Source organism: Cotesia glomerata, linkage group LG10 (genome assembly GCF_020080835.1).
Source record: "Cotesia glomerata isolate CgM1 linkage group LG10, MPM_Cglom_v2.3, whole genome shotgun sequence".
Taxonomy (NCBI): Eukaryota; Metazoa; Arthropoda; class Insecta; order Hymenoptera; family Braconidae; genus Cotesia; species Cotesia glomerata.
The window spans coordinates 9,422,811-9,444,114 of record NC_058167.1 but is presented as its reverse complement, the minus strand read 5'-3'; the positions used below and the strand labels follow the sequence as shown (position 1 = coordinate 9,444,114).

Below are 21,304 nucleotides of genomic sequence, written 5' to 3'. Positions count from 1 at the left end.
GGGGCAGAACTCACCCCATGCTAGTGCTAAGAGAAGAGAATGTGTGAATAGAAGGCGATGTTTGCCGTTACGTGCCGTCGCTCGATAATCAATGAGGTCGATGTGAAGACTACACTGAACCAGAGAACAGAGAACAGAGAACAGAGGGTGAGGGTAAGATGTTGTTATGTTGTTATGCTACACATAACACGCCAGTAAGTACTAGTCGGCTTTATAGCCGTTGTATGAATAAGTAGTGAGTTCCCAGCCCGACATGGAATACACATGAGATACATCAGTGATGTGCTGCTCTAATGGATCTCATACCGTACTGACCCATCACTCACTCGGCCTTACGGGTATTAAATTATAAACGCCAATATTACCGGCTTGTTTCATCATTGTTCAAAATTCAACACGGGTATTGGACGTTATGCTAAGAGATACGATATGACACTTTATGAGGTTAAATTCAGATCTAAATAGTACTAACATGCTTTCGGTATCAAGAAAATAAAAATAAACTATAAAAGGCAACATGAATTTTATTTTGAAAATTTTATTCTTGCTTTTAGATAGTCAGTTCGAATTGGTTCAAAAAATTATTTTAAATTGGGTTTTAAAGTGAAAAATTAAAAATTTTCTATGATTTCTGATATGGCCTGATATGTTGATAAAAATTTTTTCATACGTCTAAAAAGTTGTAATACTCTAGTAGAAATAATCGAGTTTTTACTCAATATAATGCAGTAACTGGCCAGTAATATCGAGTAAAAACTCGAAATCGCGCCACCTACAACTAAATCATAAACATTGGTCACACTGACACTGTACCTTTACGAGTGTGTATGTCTGTTTATTTTACTCTATTAATCTGTACGCATTATTATTGTAAAAAATGTTAAAAGACAGTCTAAAGCAATAAAAATTTGTGTATATTAACGTGTAAATAATTTTCAATATATATTACAAAAGTGATGCAGTAAAAAAAGTTGACACTATATGTGAATTGCGAATGTGCGCAATAAAAAAAAATATTGCAGATTATTTAGACGAGTTGTTATTAAAAATTTTGCAAGCTGGAGTTGTTCTAGAGTTACCAATAACTGCAAAAACATTTTTAAATAAATGTAGTGTATCTTTTAAAATTGAAAAAATGCCAAATGCTGATGAAGTTATAATGAGTGAATTTGTTTACTTCGGTTTTGAAGATCATCTTACAGAAATAATTAATCCAAGGGTCCATAAACGAAACTTAATATTTTTACAATTTAATATGGATGGAATAAATTTATTTAAATCAAATAACTAAATGAATATTTTTTTAATTATCTCTAATTAAAAATAATTATTTTATTATTTCATTGTTAGACTTATTATTATTAGCCTATTGGTCTAATAATGTTATCTATTATATAAAATAAATATAAATAAAACTTTTAAATTATTTCGTTTATTAAACATCATTTTTATTTTATCTGATAATTTAAATAACCCCTGATAACCTCAAAATTCTAAATCGACAGTTTCACTACGGCCGCCATGTTTTGTTAGATCTCTAGTTAGACTGGCCAGTTACTTGACAGAAACTCGATATTACACTGGCCAGTTACTGGTTTAAGTCTAGTTAAACTGGCCAATTACTGGCTAAAAACTCGATTTTATTTCTACTAGGGTACGGCTCAAAATACCTCAAATTACTTAATACGCCTTTATGAAGCCAAATATGGTCACAAAAATCCATATATAATCTTTCCATTAAAATTAGTACCTGAAATTTCCAACAGATGGCGCATCGTCGCTAAACTGTCTCACTTCTAGAGAGCTCGAGTTAAAGTATAAAGATCTAAACTAAAAATCCTATTTTTGAACCTTTTAAGGATCTTATTTATTGATTTTCAGTTTAATCAACTGCTTAAGAAATTTTTTTTATAAAATATTATAATTACCGTAAATTAATCTTCAGAAAATCTATAAAATTCCAAAATACTTAAGCTGTGGTCAAAAATTATGGATAACCGGCTAATTATTTTTCATGATTAAAATTCAAACCAAACTAAAGTATATGATTAAATTCTTGAGATTTTCTCACCAGCAAACGCTTTGAATTTTCCACCAGACCAATTAAAATTGAAGCCGGCGTTATAGGTGCAGTATCGTATGAAATTAGAGTTAGGTTAGAAAATTCGCTCAATTATTACGGAGGAAAATGCAGTTGTTATCGATCTAGCCGGACAGAGGACAGTTCAGCTACGGTGAGAAGCTGCTCCCGAGGGAAAATGCCAAACGTTTCGGTACTTACTGACCGATGTGGTATCCGACCTCCTCTTGCACCTCCTCCACCTTTGTCCGCTTTCCACTGCAGTTGTACATGTAGTAGAAGCAGTACTACCACTACTATTAGTGTATTTTGTAGTCTACAGAGAGCAGCAGTCGCATTGTGCCCCAGAGATTTCAATGCTATCTATGCAACTGCTGAGTAAGTAGCTTAATGCAATTATTATTTACTACTTACTTATTAACTCTATTTTTAAAGAAGCAAAGCTAATGCATCCGCTGCCTTAATCTACAATTACTTAAAATTTAAAAAGATTTTTAAAAAATTAAAAAATAATTTCTTAATGAATATTATTTAAGAAATATTTTTTAATAGTTCAGAAATAATTTTTTAGACATGATTTTTTTGTAGCAAACAAATAGTTGTTATTTAAAAAATTATTTCTTGAGATTTAATAAATCATTTCTTACTATAGTAAATAATATGGCGACTCTGCCATACACTATGTATGTATAGGTTCAGCTTGAACTAATGCATGGACATAACTACAGGCTAGAGTACCGCCATCTTCCCACTAATTCTCCTAAAAAATATTTATTAACTATTAATAAATCTTGTTTGCTGGTAAAAAATATTTATTTCAAAATAATAACGCTTTGTTAGCATTTAAAATATTTATTTAATATCAACTAGTAACTCATTTAATTATAATAAATATTTTTAATTAATAAAAAATATGTTTTTTTCCCAAAAAAGTCACTTGACAAAATTTTTAAAAATCTATTTATTACTCCCTAAAAATTTTTTCTAGTGTACGGCAATTAAAATTAAAGCGGCAATTATAATTATTGACACTAGCAAGAAATTTTTCATTAAAATATTTAATAATAACTTAAAGAAAAGTAATATTAAATAAGAAATAAGAATCCAAATAAAGTTTGAAGAATTAGGGTGTAGGATTTAAGAAAAATTTAATAAACTTTTATATTCACCGCTACGCGATTTATACCAAAGTTTTGCGCTTTCCGTTTCAATAAAGATTTTTCCCTTGAGTTGAACTAGTAACCGGGAGATTTTAAATTTAGTGGAGATGGGAATGGGGCAGGCAACCGAGGGATGAAGTGTCGTAAGTCAAAGGAGTTATTAATGAAAATTTAGTCGGAGAGTATTATCTCAAATGTATAGCTATATATCTAGAGATACTATTAGAGCTGGAAGCCTTTGATTCTCTGTGCATTCATTAACTCTTAGCCCCTAACTCCATTGGCCTTAATGCTCAGACTTTCGAACAAGTGATGGCTCATTTTTTTATCGATAATTCCATTACTCTTATCGATTTATCTTAAATTTCTTTAGTAAGCTTAATGGTTTACGTTTTAGAGACTGGGAATTTTTGAGTAATAATATTTTCAACAAAAAAGTATGTATGTAATAAATATCAAAAAGCTTTTGATAAATTTGTTTCTTTAAAAGTTCTTTGAAATAAAATTTGGACGAGACCAGAAAATTCAAAGTTTTAGGATATGTCCAACTTTATATAAAAAAGGTCTTCATAAATTTTTCCATATCTCTGACCCTTCAGTCAAAATTCGAGGTCAATATTACCAGCATTCAAAAGAATAACTACGCTTTTTTTTGAAAAAATTAAACTTCCAAATTTACTTAGTCAGAAAAAAAGGCCAAAGTTGAAGGAGTATAGCCACTGTGAGGATCGAAAAAATAGGTGATTTTTAGGAATTTTTAACTTCCCGCTAAGAAAATCGAAGATTTTCGAAAAATTGGGAAGTTATTGTTTTTACCCCGTTTTGCAAAAATCGAGGTTTCAACAGATCTCGACGTTTTGAAGCCCTAAGAAGCTTCCCTGACTATTTTTACGATGATGTCCGTACGTCTGTATGTATTTATGTATGTATGTGTGTGTGTGTGTAAACCTCTTATAACTTCTGAACAGCTTGACCGATTTGATCGCAGTTGATGTCATTCAAATGGTCTTCTCCAAACTTAGATTTCCTGTAAGTTGGAACCGATTCGGACCAGCAGATTTCGAAAAATTGCAAAAAAAGTTGTTTTTTTTTTTTATTTTCTTTAAATATTTCCGAATTGGCTGAACCGATCGACCTTAAAAACTAATCAGCTCTTAACCTTGAAAACCCGCATCGATCGCCACCAAAAGCGTCAGAATCGGTTGATGCGTTCGTGAGATATCGTTGTCGAAAAAAATCGAAAAAAGTATTTTTTTGTAATAACTCCGAAAGTTTTCATCAGATCAATTTTTTTGTTCATAATTATTTACAGAGCTCAAAAAACTACATCGATTGTCGCTAACCGCGTGCAAATCGGTTAATTCATTCAAAAGTTATAGCAGTTTGAAAATTAAAAAAATCGTGTTTTATCGAACTATGATAAGATTTTTGAGCTCGAAGAGCTCAAAGGCATAGCAAAGCTATCTCTTTGAGCTCGGAGAGCTTAAAATAATACAGAAGTTGTATTTTTGAGCTCGAAGAGCTCAAAAACACCATAAATGCCATTTTAAGCGCTTAGGTTCGAAATGAGCGGGAAGTTGCAGGGATGGCCTTCAGAGTCAACCGTTTTCCTAATTTTTTTGACTGAGATAATAAAGGAATTTGGGGATCGGGTTTCCGTTGTTTTATGAAGTATACAATGAAGATCATTATTCCAAATTTTGGATAAAAAATATCATGTTGTTACAAAGTTATAAGCATTTTTCTAGAGCACCAAAAAAATTTCTCCCACCACGGTGTGATCTCTAACTCAAAAACGGATTATCTAAAACAAAAAAACCAAACTGCGATGTAATTTGCATGCATATGGTTATCGTTCCATGTAGGGGATTTTGAAAATTTGGATTTAAAAAAAAAGGCGACATATTAAAAATTTTTTCGTTTTTTTTTCTCATTTTTTTGGATTCAAACATCCCTAAAAAATCTTAAAAATAAAAATTTTCAAAATCCCCTACGTGCAACTATATATAGCTACTGAATAAACGAATACGAAAAAAAAAGTTGCAAATCGGTTCATATTTATGCAAATTACAGATCCCACTAGTTCAAAAAAAGTAGTTTCGAGAAAAACGTGTTATAATCAATATATAAAGTTATTTTTTAAAAAAATTAAACTCAAAATTTTGCGTAAGAAATCTCAATTTTCATGGTGTGACATTTTTGTCCTTATATTCTTATTGTAAGTATAAATAATAAGCTTATAGTTAGTTGGTTGGTGCTTAGACTACTTTTGTGCTTTTAGTTTGAGTGCGGGCTGGATCCAGCGTGTACCTGCATATTTTGGTAGAAACTCGAGTATTTATCCCCCATCCTGTGTCCCCTTTGGGTAGTGCTGGTTGCCGTTGTCGTATAACTTGTTAATTAGTAAGAGCGTGTCGCTTTTACCACGAACTTCGCGTCGAAATTGCCCCCAATAAAAGCGAGATAACAACGTACGCCTTAATGTCATCGTTTGTGCGACCTACTGCTCACCTTTTCCCGTTTTCCGCGTTGGTATATATTGGTATATAGCAATACTTAAGCCTGCGTCCTGTATAAATATATACCTATATACTGTGTACTTTCTGCTATACCTTCAGTGCTTTCACTTGCTTATTCCGGTTCTCTTTTAACGGCGAGCCAATTAACCCGCCAACCCCCGGATACTTTAGACACTTTTGTTCGGCCCTTTCTTTGTACTTAACTCTTTAACGGCTTTTGTTATTGCACGAGAATGTGCTAAGACCAAAGAAAAAATTTAACTTCTTTCTTAGGATCGAGCTTTTGTTTGTTTTTGGCTCGACGTTTACGCTAGTCAGGAATTCAGAGAATTCGAAGGGATGGAAATAGCTCTTTATTGTTTGAGGATCGAGAATAAAAAAGCTTTTTTTCTAATGATGCTTAACTCTGGGGTGAATATCAAAGATATTAAAAAATCATAAGAGTCCTTATTTGTAGGAAATTGAATCTTCTACAAAAAAAAGTCCTTATCAATTTTGCCATACTTTGATCGTTTAGTCAGAATTTAAAGTCAAAAATAAATATATCACCAAAAATTGAAAGAATAATTAGAGCTGGTCTTTTCGAAAAATTAAAACTCAAAATTTGAGGTTAAATTGTTGGATATGCAATAAAATTTATAAATTGTGTTACTATAGTAAACAAAATATACACGGAAAAAAGTAAACTGTAATATTCACTCGAATTCCGGTTAATTTTTATAGTTTCAAACAGTAAAGCGGACATCGGGGTGGCAAAAATATAAATATTACAGAACTTAATGTAGAAAGTATAAAAGCCACAATTTATAATTTATTATCTAAAATAAGTGATTAGTAGCTGTCACTATAGTAAATAACGACTCTTTCATCTTAAAAAATTACAGTTTCAAACAGTAAAAATTGCCATTTCAATATATAGTTCATATTATGATGAGAAGGGGAACTTAGATGAAAGAGAAGGGGGTCTCACTCTGGGAGAATTTAACATTTGAAACAGTAAAAATTATACCTTTAAAATATACATTTTACTAGTCCATGCAACTCAATAATTACAGTTTGATTTTTAGCGTTGCGTTTAAAGTTTACCATTTTACTTTATAAATATTGACGTTGCTTGTATTAGAAATTTACTAACTTTATTTTATACTTTTTACATATCATAAGATCATTTTTTAGGTACGAAATGATAAATATCAAAGTCTGAATTCTTAATTATTATACTTTAACATTTTGGACATTCACATAGCGAATATTACTGTTTGAAATAGTATTTTCTTTTATGTAAAGAGTAAATTGTAACGTTTAAATGGTAAATATTATAGTGAATAATAAAATCACGATTTTACTGTTTAAAATGGTAATTTTTAACAGTTGATCATTAATTATTATAAATCGACTGTTATTTATTACAGTTTACTTTTTTCCGTGTACTACATTATACTACATCTAATATCATACATGTTCTGTAAATTTTTGCAACAAGTCAGTCTTCTAAAATACACTAAGCACTGATAGAAGGATTTAGTATGGAGTACTAAACTGATTTAGTAACAAAATTTTTATTCATTTATTTGGGAGAAATAAATATTTTGTATCGATCAATAATATTTGTGACAGTTTAATAAATGATTTCTTTATATGAACAAAGCCTTATTACATGGAAATAAATATTTAGTTCTACCAAATAATATTTAGTAACAGGTACTAAATATTTTTTTGGCAAGTATTGTCGGTAGATGGCTATGCTTTAATTCCAATGTTTATGTGATACATAACTTATTCACTAACTTAGATTATTTTATTCGGCTCGATTTTGGGAGATTTATCTTTCCTTTGAAAACACACCTACTCCCAATAAATGGCTTCTATTTATGTCTTTTCTCAGTGAAGTTTAGTTTACATTTTTCAATTTGTCTGTTATTGATATATTAAAAACTTGTTTAATTTTAAATTTTATAAATGTCTCAAACAAAAAAATATGTTTTAATGAAATTCTTTTCTTTATAATTCCTCATATTTTTACTAAAAATTATTTATTTTAATTATTTTGATTTATTTTAAGTTAACAAGTTAGGTTACACGCTAAAATTAGTTAAAAAATTAATTTTTTTTTATACCAATAAACGATTTATTGATTACCAATAAATCATTTGTTAAATACTTCAGAATATTTATTTGGTGTAACTAAATGGGCTTTAATAAATAATTTAATACCTATTACTAAATATTTGGTAATGAAAAGTTTGTTACTAAATCATTTAGTATCTGTTACTAAATCTTATTAAATAGAACTAAACCCTTCTGTCAGTGAGTTAATAAACGCATCGCAGTCTATTCACTTATTTATTACACTATGCCTTCCATAATTATAACAGGTTATGGGCCCAGAGTATTGTGAAACAGTGTAAATAAAGCGTCCTCAATTAAAAGTGTAAAAGGTAAATTAAGAACTCAGGAGAAGCTTCGAGTGCATTTTTCGGGATTCCCAAACTTAATTCCAGAAATTATCAAATATGGAAATTCTGAATGGAGGCTTTTTTAGAATAAAATTAATATAATATTTTATATCTTCTAATAAATATAAAAAATATGAGAAAATTATATGATACTTTTTTTCTAAGAAATTTGATGCTTGTCAAAAAATGTTCCCGTCAATCCACAGATTCGGTAGAATCTGGCGCCAAGTTCCGTTCAAATCCGTTGTAAACGGAGCGCCAGACTACCGAGTGTGTTTACTGTAAGCAGAACGGTATTTTGAGGTTGCAAAATTTTATTTAATTCGACGGTACTTCTTGTTCCTAAATTTTATATTATAACAGTAATTCATACTTTATTTTACTGATATCAATTAATTATATTCAATTATAACCATTAATTTACTTGAAATTATTAAATTTTATCAGCACAAACTATAGCAAGCTCAAAAATTTCGATCCTGACTTTTTTTCGATGTAAAAAATGACATGCCACAGACTAAGTAATTCGAGAATGCATGGTAATCCTCCAATAGATGGGAAACTACAGTTAAAAAAATAAATTTCACAGCTTGCATCTACACCCGCCAGGGTGCGCTGCAACGATTTTTACATAAACTGTAGCTTCAAGGGGATAGTTTGCTATAAAAAATGCAGCCAACTTGAGATTTAAGTTAGTACCAATTGCAAATTTTTATTATAATTACAAAAAATACTGAAATCCGAACAAAAACAGTTTCACTGTAAAAAATCGCGCCAAGTCCACGTTCATAACACTATTAAGAAAAAAAAATTTTTTTTCTTTACAAAAGATATAAAATAGAAAAATTAAAAATCAAGTAACCGATATGATTGTATGATTTTTGGAAATTAAAAAAAATTTTGTTGTAAATTTAAAAATTAAGAAAAAATTTTGGAACGTACTTGGTGTGCGTCATTGTGTATTTCAATTTTTTTAAAGTCCTAGTAAATAGATTTTACGAATTTCATTAAAAGTAAAATATTTTGCAACCACGCACACTAAATACGTTCCAAAATTTTTTTTTAATTTTTAAATTTACAACAAAATTTTTTTTAATTTCCGAAAATCATATACAATCATATCGGTTACTTGGATTTTTTAATTTTTCTATTTTATATCTTTTTGTAAAGGAAAAAAAAATTTTTTTTTTCTTAATAGTCTTATGAACGTGGACTTGGCGCGATTTTTTTACAGTGAAACTGTTTTTGTTCGGATTTTACTGTATCGTTCATCCTTCGGCCGAAATATAAAACTGAATTTAATTCTTTTGTAAAATTTGGCAACAAATATTTCAAATGAATTAATTTCCTTTGTAACAATTTATGTAATAATAATAATATAAAATATCGAGCATCAAAAATTGACAGGAGATAAAGAGAAAAGATAGCCATAAATTACAAGAAAAATAAGAGTTGGCTATCGGCAGACAATCGATATTTCACAATATTTATAAATAAATAATTTTTTTTTAATATTAAGTAATAAAATATAGGTCTCGAAGATCTCATCAATAATTCTTTCCAATTGTGTGGATGTTAATAATCAATAGCATTTCAAGGTCTGGATAAATTTACTCAGCCATTTTTTAATCGATTTCAAAGAGATACGACGGATATTTATTATTCAATACTTGTTTATTTGCATCGTATAAAATTAAAAGATATTATACTGCAGGGTAAATTTTTCAATGGAAATCAATCGCTCAACTCAAAGAAATTATTATTTTTAAAAATAATTCGATGAGTTTTAGAATATAAAAAAGGTCAATTATAATAATAATAAAAATAAAAAATAAAGAAGTAAGCTGGGATTTAAAGACTTTGAGAGAAATGAATGAATGAATATTTCCATGCAAATCCAGACGTTGACATTATTAAAATGAGTGTTGGAGTTTATATTAAATATTATATTTCTATTTATATTTTTATTTTTAAAAACGTTTTTTATTTAAAAACTCAGAGCGAATATAATAGAAAGAGAAACGGGTGACACTAAAATAAAAAATAAAAACTAAATTATAACTTTTTTTTTTTTTTACGTTGCCGTTGCGCGGACTGACGAAATTATTCACCAGTAAATAAAAGCTTAAATATGATGGATTTTAATTTAAATATTAATATTCTAGAGTGACAAATAGATTCTCCTAAATGGTAATTTATGCCGTTGGAAACAATTATTAACTTTTATTTAAAAAAAAAAATTAGGAAAACGGTTCACCCTGAAGGCCATCCCTGCAACTTCCCGCTAATTCCATACTTAGGCGCTTAAAATTGCACCAATGACGTTTTTGAGCTCTTCGAGCTCAAAAATACAATTTATGGGTTATTTTGAGCTCTCCGAGCTCAAAGAGATTGCTTTCCTATCCTTTAAAGCTCTTCGAGCTCAAAAGTCTGATAGAGATTTGATAAGACACTATTTTTTGAATTTTAAAACCACAATAACTTTTGAATGAATAAACCGATTTTTACGCGGTTAGAAGCATTCGACGCAGTTTTTAAAGTCTCACAAAAAATCTTAAATTTTGAATTGATCGCGCTAGGAATTTTGGAGTTATTCCGAAAAAACACTTTTTTTGGTTTTCTTTCGTTCACGATATCTCTCGAATGAATCAACCGATTTTGACCGGACTGGTGGCGATCGACGTGGTTTTTTGAGGTTAAGAGCTGATTAGTTTTTGGAATTGAACCTTTAAGCCGTTTAAAAGTTATTCCAAAAAAAATCTTTTTAAGATTTCTCAAAACATATTGATCTGAATTGGTCGAAATAGTTTTTAAAATCTAAGTTTTGTCAATTCCTTTCGAATGGCGATGAAATCGGTCAAGCCGTTCAAAAGTTATAAGCGGTTCACATACTTTCACACACAAACACACACACACGCACACACACGCACACACACACACACACACACACACACACACACACACACACACACACACACACACACATACAGACACCGTGACAACCTCGCGGGGATAGTCAGGGAAGCTTCCTATGACCTTCAAACGTCGAGATCTGATGAAAACTCGATTTTTGCAAAACGGGGTGAAAACAATAACTTCCCGATTTTTGAAAATCTTCGATTTTCTTAGCGGGAAGTTAAAAATATATATATATTTTGGCTTAAGAACAATATTTTCGCCAACAGAAAATTTAAAAAAAAATAAAGAATATTTTTATCAAAGAAAATTATTTTCTTGATTTTTAACATTTTTATTAAATTTTACATACTAATTTCTCAAACAATTTGGATTTTTATTTCTTATTTTATATTACTTTTCTTTAAGTTATTATTAAAAACTTTAATGAAAAATTTCTTGCTAGCGTCAATGATTATAATTGCCACTTTAATTTCAATTGCCGTACACTAGAAAAAATTTTTAGGGAGTAATAAATAGATTTTTAAAAATTTTGTCAAGTGACTTTTTCGGGAAAAAAACATATTTTTTATTAATTAAAAATATTTATTATAATTAAATGAGTTACTTGTTGATATTAAATAAATATTTTAAATGCTAACAAAGCGTTATTATATTGAAATAAATATTTTTTACCAGCAAACAAGATTTATTAATAGTTAATAAATATTTTTTAGGAGAATTAGTGGGAAGATGGCGGCACTCTAGCCTGTAGTTATGTCCATGCATTAGTTCAAGCTGAACCTATACACACATAGTGTGTGGCAGAGTCGCCATATTCTTTACTATAGTAAGAAATGATTTATTAAATCTCAAGAAATAATTTTTTAAATAATAACTAATATTTGTTTGCTACAAAAAATCATGTCTAAAAAATTATTTCTTAACTATTAACAAATATTTCTTAAATAATATTCATTAAGAAATTATTTTTTAATTTTTAAAAAATCTTTTTTAATTCTAAAAATCCCTTCTATTACCGTACAATTATACATTAAGCCAGTCTATTAACGCAAGTTGTTTTCATTATCGAAACAGATGAAAGGTTGAGTTGTCAAGTTTATTCCCTTACTAGGACCCAATCTTACATAACAGGACTAGGATACTAAGGACTTTATAGGGGTGTGCACTGGTGGTGCAATTTCCGGTGTAGGTTGAACCACGTTATCGAGCTTTCGCACGCGATGTCAATCTCGATCCTGTCGGAGCGATTAGAATACATTTTTGATCTATCCCTTGTTTGCTTTGCCAGTTTTATTTTTTTTATTTATAAATTTACAACTATTTTATGTTTTATATTTTTGTCTGTGCCAACTTGTTTGTTTCTCTGACATTCCATTTATTTAAACTGAAAAAACATGAAATTTTATTCCTTCAGACCGAAAATTGTCAGTTTTCAAAAACATTTCATAAGAATTGAAGCTTGGTTTTTTTTTTAATAAAAAAATTTAGTTATTAAAATCTCAAAAAAAAAAATATTAAAATTTTTTTTTTCGACGGAAAAATTTTAGAATAATTTTTTTTTATGCTATGATTAATTTTAAAGTTACAAATTTTACTAAAAAAAAAATAAAGCAAGGCAAAGACATTAATTTAAAAAGAATGCAGCGTGAATAAATAGAAGGCGACATCCTTGACCTGGAAAGTCTAGATTGAACGTTTGCAGTTTCGACACGTTGAGACGGTGCGGCACAAAGTTGAGGGTGGTTTCGTGGTTGTACTACTCAGAGGTGCCTTTCAATTGCCAGACTTAATTTACCCTGGAAATGTGTATGTGTTATTGATTGCGCAATTTAGAAGGAACAAACCAACCTAATTGATAAAACACGGCCCTTATTATCATCATCATTATTATTAACATATAATGCTTAAAATATCACCCAAACCCTAAAAACTCCAATACCAATTAATTAATTGGATCTAAATTAAAATGAAAATGAATCTGGAGTGAATAGAGTATTGAGCTGGAGGATAAATTTTTCTCGGAAGAGCCCTGCTGAAATTAATGAGGGCTTTAGAGCCTTCGCTTTCTCTGTAATCAATACTATTATTTTTACTACAATGGGCTTCGTACAATAGTACTAGAAGAAACAATGGATAATTTTCATAATTATACACCACTGAGGCTATGAAATTTCGTTTCAATTGTTTTGAGGGCTTAGCGCTTTTATTTTATGCATTGAGATGGACTTTAAGGGTGGAAATTTATTATGACCAAAATTTGAGGCTTCTGTGATAACAATTTTTTTTTTTTGGATAAAGAATTTTCAAGAAAATATTTGAAGGAAATATTTGAAGGAAATATTGATTTAATTATTGACAAAATAAAAAAAAAAAAATTTTTTTTAATTCTTAAGCATACACGGAAAGAACAAAATTACACTGCATATCTTTCCATATTATACCCAGTGTAATTTGTGGTGAAAAAAAAGTTCAGATAATATCAAATATAATCCAGATTATACTAAATTATTTTTGTATTATACTCAGTGTAATCTCCGATTTGACCAAGTAATTTTTCTGGTTATACCGCCCCAGATTACACTGGATATAATCCGAAAAAATATCCCGTATAATTTGAATTATACTCAGTAGAATCTTGGATTATATAATTTTTCCAAAAATTGTGATATTCAACTTTTTTCTTTTTTAATTTATAAATTTTTTTTTTAATTTGTTAAATTTGTGATAATTAATTTTTTTTTTAAATTGCTCATTTTTTATGTATTTTTCAAAAATGCAATGCAATGCATGGATAGAAAATATTTAAGGATCATTTAAGCACAATTTTTCCGATAATTTGGGGTTGAAAAATTTTTGGTAAATATTTTCAAGTGGGGTCACCATTTTAAATTTATTTTTTTAAACGAAATTTCTATTTGATTTTATTGATATATTTAAAAAAAAATGCACAATTAAAAAAAAATTGATTACCACAATTTTCACAAATTTTCAAAAAAATTTATAAATTAAATAAGAAAAAAGTTGAATATCACAATTTTTGAAAAAATTATATAATCCAAGATTCTACTGAGTATAATTCAAATTATACGGGATATTTTTTCGGATTATTATATCCAGTATAATCTGGGGCGGTATAACCAGAAAAATTAGTTGGTCAAATCGGAGATTACACTGAGTATGATACAAAAATAATTTAGTATAATCTGGATTATATTTGATATCATCTGAAATTTTTTTTCACCACAGATTATACTGAATATAATATGGGAGGATATCCAGTGTAATTTTGTTCTTTCCGTGTAGTGACATTTTTTTTTGCTCTAAAAGAGACAAAATTTTAGAGTATAATAACCAAAATTGAAAATTTTGATTTATACTTGAATTTTATCTGGAAAATTATATGATGGCAAGAAATAATTTTTTTAATAAGCCAATAAATTGACAAAATTAAAAAAAAAATTTTTTAAATCAAAATTCAACTTTAAAAAATTAAAAAAATTTTAATTAAAATATTAAATTTTTGAATAATAATTGAATTTATTTAAAAAATCGATACATTTTAATAAGCAAAAATTTTTTCCATTGCTCTAAAATATAGACAAAATAACAAAAATTTTTTTTTAAATATTCCAAAGCATGAAAACCAAAAATAAATATGTACTCCATTAATTAACTAACTCTAAGAGCATTGAATTCCTCTAAGTCGGCAAAATTACTGATGCAGTAAATACCCCAGTAATTCATATCTGATTCTCATTACGAATGATAATTAATAATAAACAATAATAATGAATAAATATGGAAGTTTTGAGAATACCGTAGTAGCGTAATTTGTTTGTAAGATACGCAGCGATTCCGAGATTCTGCATACGTAATTGCCCGAGCGAAGTTTACTAGTTCAATTTAAAATGTATTTTCATGAATATTTATAATCTATTCCAATTGTAAATACCGGCTCCGTCTGTTTTTATATGACTATTAACTATTTTACTACGCGGGCTTGAATAAACTTTCCCTTTCCCTCTTTTCCTCTTCCAAATAAAATATCCTTTTATAACTCCAAAAAAAAACAAATACAATATTATCCTTAAAAATCTGAACCGTAGCACAAAAACAAGCTCATTAACTTGGCACCGGTAGTTTTTAGTTGAAAAAATTCGACGAAAAACGTTTCGAGATTTCTCGCTATAAATTCCCTCGCTATCATCCAATTCGTCGCAACAATTCGTCACAGTCGAGGAATCTCTTTCGGTTCGGATAAAAAGGAGTTTTGTTAAGTTTTTACAAAAAGTTAAATGGCAAGAACGTTAATGATGAACTCGCGTTACCAAAGACATATATAGATATAGATATATATGTACACATCCGCAGTCGCTAAAGAAGTTAACGCTTGAGGGAAACCCAGACCCACTGAATCGAGAGCGGGAGAGACAGAGGGTGAAGTAAAAACAGAAGACAGAATGCGAAGACGTTAAAAGTTTCTCTATTGTACGACATTATTACAGCAACCAGCTGCTCAGTGGTACAGGGCAAATCTTAACCGGCGCTTACCTCTATTACTTCTATTAGTCGCGAGCTACTTCATGACAATTGGAGATGGATGGATAAGTAGAAGGAGTAGGAGCCAACTTCTCAGCATTAAGATGAGTATAACTAGACTTTAATCAGCCAGCGGGTTTGGATTGAAATACTCCCGAAATTAACGGAATCAGGTGAGAATAGAAGTACGTACTTACTTCAGTACTTCACTTCTCAGTTTGGAGTTTAAGATGGAATAGGAGAAAGACAAGAGTGAGGATTAATAGACGGGTATTGTGATGCCTCCTCTGAAACCTCGAGCCAAATCCATTAACTTAAACATGCAAATGTTGTGTAACTAGTTTATCCTTATTAATACTCTCAATTAAGTCGGTTGCCGGTATGATGCTGCTGCTTCACTTTGTGATGGGTATTATGATGCTTTTTTTAGTTTAAAATTGAAGTTAATTAAATGGAAACATTTTTTTTACATTGATATTCAAAACTAGGTACACCCTAATGTCTATCTATACTTTTTTAAATGAAAGTTCGCCGGAAAAGGCCTAATATGTTCTGAAATGCCAATATATAGCTTTTTGGTCAAAAGTAGTTTTTAAAATTCCCGACAGGTGGCGTATGATCGCTAAATCGTCTCCCTATTAGAGAGTTAAATTCTAAAATAAAGATAATTTATTTTCTCTCTTTTTAAAACCCTATCTGTAACTGATTTTTCAGTTTAACTAATTATTTAAACAATTTCGTCTTTTACGACATAGTTCAAAAGATATGAAATTAATAATAATAATAAAATTTATTTTTTATTATCACACTCGGCTTAATACGGCCACATATGACCGAATCAAGCTATAGAAAAATTTTTTACAGCTACATGGAAAAACAAAATGACACTGGATATCATCCCAGATTATACCGAGTGAAAAAAATTTCAGATAGTAGCTAGTATAATCTAGATTACAATGGGTATAATCTAGATATCACGCAGTATAATCTGGATTTTTTTTAACTACTATCTTAAATTTTTTTCACCACAGATATTACTGAGTATAATCTGAGATGATATCCAGTATCATCTTGTTCTTTCCGTGTAGTTTTCAGGAATAGGGAATTTTAATATTTTAGATCAATATTATGGATTCATTTTAGTGAAATATCAGGGTTTGATTCCCAATCAGGGTAAAAAGAAATAAATTTGTTAAAGTGGTTAAAATTTAAATAATAAGTATTATAAATTATAACTTCAAACTAAGCTGATTAAATCAATTAGCTTTTCATTATGCAATGAACATTATAATGATTCATCGTTAAAACAGAAATTAGTGCGCAATTCCATTGTAAATTTAAATTGTAATAACTTAATCCCTCTTGAAGTTCTAAAGTAATACTGCTGTAAGTTTCAAAGATAAATTAATTTGATAGTTCGCAATACGAAGGATTGTGGTTCGATTTTAACAGAAGGAAGAAATTAAAAAAAAATTACACTCCTTTTTGTTATTATTAATCTATTCATAGAATAATTTTAATTACACTCATTATCTCTCTGCGGTAACTACATTGTTTCCTTTATTTTATTGCCTCTATTATAATTTTTTTCCGTGAAAAAAAAATCCTTGCTCTGTACATTAATAGTTATTAAAAATTATTTTACCAGAGCAAAAAAAAATTTTAGCATGCATATAATTTAAATAAACAGCAGAAGCAAACAAATTATCAAAAACAAAAAATATTTAACTAAACTGCAGATCAAACTTTGGTAAGCTTTATATATAAAAAATTTTGCTGCAGTATTTAAAAACCAAGTAGAACACTCATAGGTAACTTTTGCTGTGTAAACTCTCTTGATTAAAAAATATTTGTTTTGTCGACGTACAATTTAAAATATAAAATGTTTGGACATTTAAATGTAGTGAATTTTACACTGGTCACAAAATACCGAGTCAGTACACGTTCGTGGTAGAGAATTACCTGAGACCCACTCACATAGCCTCAAACTCACACTGGGTATGAAATATATAAGAGAATAGAAGAGACTGGAGGGTCAGCTCATGAAAGTCGCCGGTGTTTCAAATAAAACTAAAACGTGGGCGGCGACACATCCACAATCCACATCTACTCGGAAATTTATCCGTGCTGCTTCTGAATCAGCAAACTCGTTCTCTGCTAATCCGACTTACCAGTTTAGTAGGTTTGTTTTCTGCTCAAGAACAAATTTGACACCCACTAAGATTTAAGACCTTACTTTACAGTAAACTACATCAATTTACATTTATAATGCCTAAATTAATTTATTTTTTGCCACGCTTATTATTTTTTCTATTTACATTCACTCTCTTATAATTAATTAGTGATTATATATCTTCATCAAAAGTCGTAAATATTTGTGGTAATTTGAAGTTACTAAAAGAAATGTGAATGAATTTTAAGTACATAATTTCATATATTACGTAATAGATTTCAAACCTATATACTTTAATTTTAACTCTCTGATAGGGAGAAAATTTAACGACCACGCGCCACCTGTTGGAAATTTTCAACACTAATTTTTTTTTAAATCGACATCTATGACCGTTTACTAGAATAAATGATTACTTGTCATAATTTTTTCATTTAATTTATTTTCTAAAAAATTTGTACGTTAATTATCATGAATGATAAGAAGTAAATTGGTTTGGGGATTAATCTGAAAGATAATGAGAGATAAACGATTGTAAAGAATCAAAAAACGGATTTTTACTTTAGATCTTTATACTTTGATTTTAACTCTCTGATAGGGAGAAAATTTAACGACCACGCGCCACCTGTTGGAAAATTTCAACACTAATTTTTTTTTAAATTGACATCTATGACCGCATAATAGAATAAATGATTAATTGACATAATTTTTTCACTTAATTTATTTTCTAAAAAATTTGTACGTTAATTATCATGAATGATAAGAAGTAAATTGGTTTGTTGATTAATCTAAAAGATAATAAGAGATAAACGATTCAAAAGAATCAAAAGAAGGATTTTTACTTTGGATCTTTATACTTTCATTTCAACGCTCTGGTAGTGAGACAATTTAGCGACCATGCGCCATCTGTTGAAGATTTTTAGAACTAAATTCTATAAAAAAATTACTAATAGATATTTATAATCATATACAATCTAATTAAACAGAGTAACACTCTATAAAACTTTGATTCATATTAACTTTATCTAATTTTTACTATTTACTTCATTTAGAAAGTAATATATTAATTATTACCATAAAAAAATAGTAGTAAATTTTATTTTATACAGTTTAATTTTTAATTCTAGAAGAACTAGGCTGATAACTATTTTTAATGGTAGATATCCTGAAAAAAAACTTTTTAATTTTTACTAAAAGAATTTTTTTCTTAAGTCAAGTTAATTTTTTTTCAAGTAAACTATTTTATTTTCTCCTTGCAGAACCTCAGTGGTTACTATTCTACAGACGTTATAGTACATATTTATACCGTAGTCTAAAGTCTGCAGTGTCAGTTTGTGGTTTGCGATAGACGATAGGCGAATATAAGAAGTAAAACAAGGAAGATGTGTAAGGAGGAAGAGCGGTATGTAACTAAACACTATTTCTATTAAACCCGACGGCACATGCCTGTCAGTAACTCGGAGCTTTCTTCCCCTGATGAGTACCGCGATAGCTTATGTAGACTTTGTCAAACTTTCCTGCTCTTTAGCTTCCCCTTACTTTGTATTTTATAGTTTATACTTTCTGGAGTTTTATCTGATTCATTTATAATTACCTGGTTGTTCGGCTATTAGCCTTTGGGTCTGTTTTCCACAGGGGTAGTTTTATTGGAAAATTCTCTTATCAAAATTAAAAAAAAAACTTTTCAATGCTTAATACAGAAAAAAATGGAGGTTTTACGAGAAAAGAGGAATTTTTAATGGTTTATATTTTATAAAAGGTACACGGTAAAATTAATGAAGAGTCTTGTTACCCGTGAAAAATAATTCCGCCCTAAATTATTCATTTACTAAATCTATTACCAAAAAAATCTCATTAATTATCCGGGACCCTTAGCTCCAACCCACTTCTCAACAACAAAAACAAGTTATAAAAACCTCGAGATTATAATTTACCCCGTAATGTCCAGCATAACTCATTTACTCGCGTACTTACGTCGTGAGTAAAAACTTTCATACTTTTTGTACGTGTTCATGTAATATCTACGTGTATATGTATTTATATATTTACTTTTTCCTCTCATTTATATATTTTTTATATAAAAATCCATGCAGCGAAAATTAGGCTACGCTTTCGAGGCTGTATTTCAGGCAATTTCGAGGCTGGCCTCAAGCCAAGCCTCTTTCGAGCACGTCAAGTCACGTAAAGAGTCAGGACTTTAAGCCGGTATTGTCGCTTCGAGAATATTTTTTTTAAATAATTCATTTTTTACTTATTAATAAAAAATTTTTTTGGCGTTTGGAAAAGTTTGAAATTTCTCTGAGGAAAATACTAAAAATATGAAAAAATTCTAAGAAACCTTTTTTGTAGGAAATTTAATACATTATAAAAAAAGTTCCTATCAATTTTATCATATCTCCAACCTTTAAGCCATAATTTGACGTCAAAGTTTAAAGATATCACTGCAATTAAAAATATAACTGGAATGCTTTTTTTGAAAAAAATTAAAATTCAAAATTTTAGATTAAATACACAGAAGGATTTATTAACTACTAATAATTTAATTTATTTGAAGACAATTATTTAATTTATTAAATTTTAATAAATATTTTTTAACATTCAATAAATATTTATTTGGGAGGAAAGTACATTTATTAATAGTTAGTAAATATTTATTAATAGTTAACAAATATTTATTAACAGTTAATAAATATTTTGTTGAGTGAATTTGTTTCGCTTGCAATTATATATATTAAGATTGCTTATAAATAAAAATCATCTTTATAAAATATTTGCATTAATTATATTACATTATAATAACGTTTATTGTAAAATACCAAATTCTATCACAGCTCATAATTATTTTTTATATTTTTAGTAGATTTTATAAAAATCTAACTATTGCAGCCGTCCTCGTGGCGCAACTTTTAAAAAATTTAGCCATTTTCTGACTTAGTTTGTCGAGCTGAGTCAGAAAATATATATAGTTCAAAAGTTTATATATGTATGTATTTATATATATATATATATTTATACGATATAACGCGGCTTGTCAGCACGATAGCGTTTTCAATTTATGACCGATTCTTCTCAAACTCAGATTCTTCTCAAACAGCATGCTTTATCTATCGATCAAGACCAAGGTTAAGTTCGAAGATGAGCTTAATCGGGCGAGTAATTTGGAAATGACAGGATTTTGAAATTTTGAAAATCGTAAAAATTGATGTTTTTACTACTTCAACTTGGTATAATTACTGAACTAGACAAGATATTGAAATTCGGTAAAATGCATCGTAAAGCTCTTTTAATAAACTTCAATTTTCACTACTTAGAAGTGGTAGTAGCCTCAATATTACTCCTTTTAGAGTTCGTTTAATGAAACTGTTTTACTGTTGCAGCCGTTTTAGAATTATTGTCTACATCATAGCTTAATCATGATGTAAATTCAATAATTACGATATTGATCAGTCTTTCGTGTAATG

The 21,304-nt window shown here is 29.0% G+C and overlaps 1 protein-coding gene across 5 annotated transcripts in view; it reads right to left on the bottom strand.

Annotated features, from left to right (window-relative positions):
- LOC123272755 (serotriflin-like) overlaps positions 1 to 21,304 on the bottom strand; it is a 153,705-nt gene that overhangs the window by 51,635 nt on the left and 80,766 nt on the right. The window lies entirely within an intron of this gene.